General features: G+C 36.2%; 1 long non-coding RNA gene across 1 annotated transcript; it reads left to right on the top strand.

Annotated features, from left to right (window-relative positions):
• The first annotated feature begins 3,886 nt into the window (after positions 1-3,886).
• On the top strand, positions 3,887-6,826 carry LOC145166644 (uncharacterized). The gene is made up of 2 exons (XR_013740639.1): positions 3,887-4,989; positions 5,331-6,826. It is a non-coding gene; the product is annotated as an uncharacterized LOC145166644 (long non-coding RNA).
• Positions 6,827-7,191: the final 365 nt, after the last annotated feature.

Genomic DNA, 7,191 nt, shown 5'->3' with positions numbered 1-7,191 from the left:
TTAAGCGTACAATTTCTCTCTGAGCTAAATTTCTCTGGTTCAAAGCTATCTCTAACTGGGTTTCGCTTAACATTCTAGCATCTTTTTCTAACTCAAGATCCTTTTCTAACATAGCCATCTTAAGTCTTTTGTTATCCAGTCGTCCTCTTACATGGAACATCTCTTGGGACGCAATGTTCTTCTCATCTAAGGCTTTGTTATAGTCTGTAAGGACGGGAGCACAAGTATCATTAAGATCATCTAAGTAGGGCTGACAGTCATGCATACTATAATTGAAAGTTTGGATCATGAGTTTTACATGTTCGACGATGCTTAGAGTTCCATCCTTTGCCATGTAGCAGTAGTTCTTGTTCTGCATTGTAGACCCATTGTCATCCGCAGTGGCCAGCATGCAGATTTTCCCTTTTCCTTTACCACTGCTGATGGTCTCTTCTTCGTCTCCGGATGACCAAACTTGGTGGTCTCTTTTGACATGGGCCACATATGCCCTTGCCTTTTCCTTTTCTTCCAACTCTTGAGGCATTCTAAGGTAGAATGCTTTGTCTTTGACTACATTGGCCTTACAATCTCTTGCGAAGTGATTTTCTTTGTTGCATTTGTGACAAATCACAACATCAGTCTTGTCTTCTGAGGGAGTACCGGAGTCAGTGGTCTGAGGAGACTGCGGTACCTCCTTTGGTTGATTGTTTTGAGATTGCGGAGGTGGATGAGAACTCTTGGGATATCGAGAGTGGTTGTTTTGAGAACCGAAGTTACGGTTGAATGGAGGTTTGTTGTACTGTTGATTCTTGCGGAAGGAAGGAGGTGGTATACGGTTGAACTGTTGGCTAACCAGAGCAATAGCCTTCTGAAATTCTTCTTCATCATCATACTCAGAATCTGCTTCGTATGACTGCAGTGGAGTGTCATACGATGAAGAGTAGGGTGACTGCGGTGGAGCTTGTGCTATGAGAGCAAGTGGTCCTCCGAAGTCAACACAGTTTTTGAGTACGGTTGATTCTTGTGCTTGAAGCTCTCCATAGAGCTTGTAGAGTGACAGAGAGTGAATCTTCCTGTCGCCTTAGACTATCATCTTAGCCGTAGTCCAATGTCTTCCCAAACCATTAAGGAACTGAAGATTGATTTCATGGTTACTGCGGATGGTGCCCGCATTGGATAACTTGGTGACTATCAGGTTGAACCTTTTGAAGGAGTCTTCCAAACTCTCGCCAGTATGAGCTTTGAAGTTGTTGAACTCGTTGAGTGCGGTAGTGAGCTTCTTGTCTTGTGCTTGTTCTGAGCCTTCGTACAGGTTCTTGAGAACATCCCAGATCTCTTTGGCTGATTTGCAGTTTATGATAATATCGAAATTCTCAGGAGCAACTCCGCAGGATATTTCATAAAAAGCAACAACATCATTTTCCATTTTATCGAGATCATCCTTGGTGGGACGACTCATGGCTGTTTGACCTCCTCCTAGCCTGGTAGCAGCGCCGTCAGTTTGGACTGGTGTAAGGACTGGAACATGTGGTCCTTCTTCTACGGATCTCCATACATCTCTACCCATTCTTCTCAAGTACCTTTCCAATATTTGTGACCAGTGATGATATTAATTTGCGACTAATATTGGGGCTCGGTTAGAGCCACCAACACTGTTGGAAACATTCAGAGATAACGATTGTGCCATTTGAAATTGTTTTTTTTTTGAAGAAATGAGCTTTAGTGGTATAGAAGGCCTTTTGAAAAATCAGAGTTGCGATATCCAAAAAGCAACCACTTTGGCTCTGATACCAATTGTTGAGAGAAAAACTTTGGAGACACACTTGAACAAACGTTAGAACAAATATATGTTGCGGAATAGTTAATCTCAAAGGATCTAAAAGCTCAACAATAATAAAGTTAGATAGTTAGAGAGTTAGTTGCGGAAAATAGAAATGACAGCAGTTGTTATATCAAGAATACACTTAAGCTGATTCATAACAAGGAATGCATTCACTCCAAGTTAATAAGGAAGATCACGCTTAGTGATTAAGTCTTAAAGACTTGCTCCGAAGAGAGATTATAATCAGTTATGTTTAAGTAAGAAGTGAAGAGTGAAGAGAGATAGAAAGATAACTTCAGATATTGTATTCAGAATGAATGCATAAGTTATCGGTGATTCAGAGGTTTTCAATATGAGAGAATAAGTCTCTATTTATAGAGGCTCAAAACTACACTAGACTACAACTCTATAAGCAGCCGTGCAAGGCATACTGGATAATAGAGTGTGTTACATAAATGACAAATAAAGTAATCCAGTTAGATTGACTGCGGTAGCTGACTCTGAGTGCTGATGCGGTTGCTGATGACAAGGTTGACTCCGGGTGCTGAACCGTTGCGGTAGAGAGATGGTTGCGGTAGCTGAGTTCAAGAGGGTCACTTTTATGATTCAACATCACCATCTGTAATAATATGGAAACCATAAAACCCAGGTGCCATTCTAACTCTACTAAAACGTCTTAGAGGTAAGGACTCGTAAACTGGTTCAACTGGAGTTTCTGTCACAACTAGAAATTTCATGTCCAAAAACCAATCCAAAGGAGTCTCGTATATGTAATAGTTATAGCTATATTACTATTATGATATGTGTAATGTAATTTGTGGGAGTTATACTATTCTAATCTCTCATGAGAAATACAAGCAAATATGATCTTGGATTTACGTCAAAATATTTAGCACACAAACAATAAAACCAACATATTAGAGTTTCCTATACACTAAGACCATGAAGACTTCCCTAGGAAGCTTCCATAACCGTGAACTACTTCTTAGGGTACATGATTGGTCTTAAACAACTCCCACGGAGCCACTTTGGCCGTGAACCACCTTAAACCATCAAAGATTGGCTGTGAACACCATTTAAGGGACAAGAATGGCCGTAAACTCCATGGTGGACCTCATTTAGACCGTAAACCACCTTTGGTGGACCTTCATTAGACCGTAAACCTTAGTTTAAGGTCCATTTAGACCGTGAACCCCTTTCCAGTTCAAGGGTGTTTACGGATTGTGAGCTGTAATGCGTAAGTTTCCAATGCAAATCTCAGCAATCTATGCATTAACCTCCAAGTGATAAGGCTTTACCCAACAGTAATCCAAGTAAATATCCCATCAATTTCCCATTCCCATATGAATGAGCGTAAACTCCCTTTCTCATTTCACAAATTCATTTTACATTATAAGAACCTCCGTAAACTCTCTCAAGGATTCAACCAAGAACTCCAGAAGTTACTTTCTTCACCATTCCTCTTAATTCCTTATAAGTAATTGTGCCTAGCTTGATTCTTCAAATTTTAGTTGTTAAAACTCTTCTTAATCACACATAACTTCATGTGTTAACAACATTAGGACATCAAAAATTACCAAGGGATTCATCCAACACATCAAGTGTTCTAGGCTCCAATTTCTCACCACATCTCTTCAACCACACTTTCTCCTACCCAAGGTGAGCTTCATACTCCTATTTTGAGTTTTCATTGTTTTGGGGGAGGATACAAGTCAAAGCGTTGTTTAAATCTTGATATATTTGCTTGTTATGCATGTATGCTATGCTATATGTATTTAAGGTTATAAAACTCTATATGAATTAGTTCAAGAACTCGAGATTTTGAGCAAGTCTCAAGAGTTTGAACTATATTTCACAAATTATGTGTAGAAACAAAAACTAGTATGTTTAGGGAAAACAAATCACAAATTGTTATGTCAAGAACCATAAGGATTTACTTCAAAATTTGCTTAAACAAAGTTGTTGGCATAAAATTTTAGAAGATTTAAAATTATGAAAATTTATATTATTTTGGACCATTTTCGGCCATATATATATATATATATAAAGCCTCTACATTGAGAGCTCTCCATTTGAAATGAGGAGGATTGTGGTGAGCGCGTGAAGCACAATCGTTAGGCCTTTTTTCAACCATAAGTCTTGGGCGCGTGAAGCTATCTGTAGTTCCACAACCGACACTTCTCTATCTTCTTACAACTGTGTTCCACCATCGGCTCATCTTCCAAAGCTTGGGGCACATGCTTCCTTCTCCCTTTCTCTCGGGATATGTGTTTTCCAGGTTTGTTATTCCTACATTCATGTTTCTTCCATTAGACGCTTCATTTCTCACCCTCTATCCCATCCCCATTTACATCATCGGTTCCTCTCTCCGACCACGAAGACATTTCTTCCTCAGTATACTACCATTCCCCATTCCATCGTTCCTTATTTTCCTCTTTTTTAGACACCAGACGTGACTAGATATTTCTATCTCCACCGTACCATCACTTTCCTTTTCTCTAACAACATCCCTACTTCTTCCTCACCAACATTAGAGGCTGAAAAAAGTGGGACACCTCATGCTTGTTTGAATGATGATTCTGCATATTGACGCATATGGTTTCAAAATTTTCTCTTTCTCGATCCCAGTTCAGTATAATCGAGTTTACGGGTGAATACAGAGCATCGGGTATTCAAGATCATAACAACCCTAAAATCAATTTCCTTTCCAACAATTGCACACCAAATTTTCTTTCCCTTATCTGTGTTATTTCTCCATGGCAAAAAACGCTCCACTATGATAACATCGTTCGCCTTCCCTAAACTATTTCTGCCACTCCATTTGTATTAGCGAAAGGAGAATTGAAATTGATTTCGTGTTTAGTCTCTGAAGAAAAATGGTAAGCTGCGGTGTCAAAACATTTTTGTTTCCATCAAATATTGGTGTACGTTTTGTACAATGAAGTTTTTTTTATTGGTTCCTTTCAATAGAGTTTAATATAACTTAATCAGAATACTATAAAGTCAAAATAGTATTTGGTGATGGCGTGCAATGGTTGATGGAGATGAGAAGTTCCATTTTTAATATGCTTCTTCATACATGTTTATTCTGGCACTTCCATTTTTTAATTGATTTTTTGCTGCAATATAGGTCATTAAGGGGTTATATTTGTTAATTGTAGTATTTGTGGTTTCATCTTCTTGACCAGGTACCCTATTTATTCTTTATTGTACAATATCTTTTGTATTCTACTTTTAAAGATGAAGATTTAGATACAATGTTTGTTGATATCAAAAGAAACCATGTAGTTGGCCAAGTTTTAGAATATGCAGTTAGCAACCTACTTCTTTCATGTAGTGGATGGTGAGATACTTTGTTTTTGTTTTATTTTTGAATGTTCCATGTTGTAATTGGTAGTAAAATAATTGTTTTTATTTGTATTTAGAATCCAATTTTGTAATTTAATGATTTTGTTCTACTTAAACTGTAGGGTACGTGTATAGAAAATTACTAACTTGTTAATGTCCATTTCAATTGTTTTTTCGGCAGGGCCGACTAGCAACCACATAAAAATTTAGGCTGAATTATTTTCTATTAAAATGATAAAGGTACTACTTTTTTCTTTCTTTTTTAAAAAAAAATTGTGCTCAGTTCCACGTAATAAATGTTTAGATTTCTCATTTGTGTTGGTTGATGGACATGAGAAGTTTAAAAGCTTAGTGGGACACATGTAATTGACCAAAAAAAAAAGATGGATGGTTTTTTTTAAAAAATATGTTGCTATTTTATGCTTATTGCCACTGCATACGCAAACTATTTTACCTTATTGTACATTTTTCATGATTGATAATTCATTTCATGACACTTTAACTTTTAAAGGTTTTAATGGTAGTAGAAGCCGATGTAGTATAGTTGCACTTCCATTCGGAAAGTACTTTGCTACCTCCTGTTGCTTGTGGGGTGGATTATTTTTTCATCAATGATCTTTAAAGTTTGATGTTATTTTCCTGGTTTCTCAAATTCAATATGTCAAGACTAACGTTGCAGTGGATTAAAGACTTTGTCAAAGTAGATTGCTATTTTTAGCTTCTTCGTAGAATGATAATGTCTTTGAAGCCCCTAAAATTTTAACCTGGAACAAATTTTTTACCCCTATATATTTTTGGTAGTTACTTCATATATGTAAACTATAAAGGTCATTCTAAGTTTAGTTTCAATGATTTTAACTTTAAGGAAGAAGCACGTGCATGAATAATGGTTGACTTTTTTTTTTGTTGATAATTTTACCCTCAAATATAAAAAATAAATGATATTGAAATGGAGGAAAAAGCACATAGGTTCTTTTTGTAGTTTTTTACAAGGCTCAGCTTCAAATGCAAGCCATTTTCTCATACAACTTTCGTACTTACAATATTGTTTTTTTTTGGATTTTTATGCACCTAATGAATGAATAAAATGACACCCCTTTGTGGGGTTATGACCATGTTGATAATGAAATGTATGTTGCTACTACGGATAAGAAGAAACTTGAAAGGTTAATACCAAATTATCCCTCTTTATCTCTGATTTTGATGTTTGTGGTTAAGTTTTTGATCGCTGGATAATAACAACTTGTTTTGGATGTAGGCTGATGAAACTTGTTCGGTTTTGTTGGTCTGTATCTTGGTTCACCGGTATCCTCCATCTTCGTCATCCGTTATCACTTCAATGCCGATTTTTACTTCCATTTTCATATGATTTGATTCTAAATATGAGTTATATGTACCTAATGAGTTATTTTTTCTTAGTTTTAAGCCTCTTATATGAAGTCTAACTATATCAAGTCTAACGGAGCCCATTGGGATGTTGGTCACGGAATAAGATGGACAAGGAGTGGGTATGTGAAGTTTAGGTCCACCAATTGGCCATTAGCTTCATAATATCGAAGAGTGGTGAGCTTGTCCCTTCTTTTTTATTACAATCATACATTGTTAGAGTGTCAATTGTATTCTTGTAAAGGCAAATGAAGATATTTATAAGAAAAAATTTACTTTTTTTTGTTATAACGTTCTTCTTTCATTCGTTTTATTAGAGCATTGGAATTAGCTTTCACTTTTTGCTCCATGACATTTAGAAAATCATTTGCTAAAAATATTAAACAGTGTACGACTATATTTATGGAAATTCCCAAATTACCCTTCGTGGGTCGTGCTTAGCATGACCCTGAAACATTTCTAGTATATATATATATATATATATATATATATATATATATATAAGGTCATTTTTTAAATGTTGGCTAAATTGGAGGTTTCGATTTCAAATTTGGCCAAAAATGGAAATATCTAATAAATAAGGGTCATTTTGGACATTTTCCTAAATACGAGCCTAAAATAAGTATTTTAGAAGAAATTGGCTATTTTCAACAATC

The sequence above is a fragment of the Lactuca virosa genome, chromosome 3 (assembly GCF_052849685.1).
Source record: "Lactuca virosa cultivar CGN04683 chromosome 3, Lactuca_virosa_CGN04683_v6, whole genome shotgun sequence".
NCBI classification, from domain to species: domain Eukaryota; kingdom Viridiplantae; phylum Streptophyta; class Magnoliopsida; order Asterales; family Asteraceae; genus Lactuca; species Lactuca virosa.
Note: the sequence above shows the minus strand (reverse complement) of the source record. Positions and strands in the feature narration are given on the sequence as shown.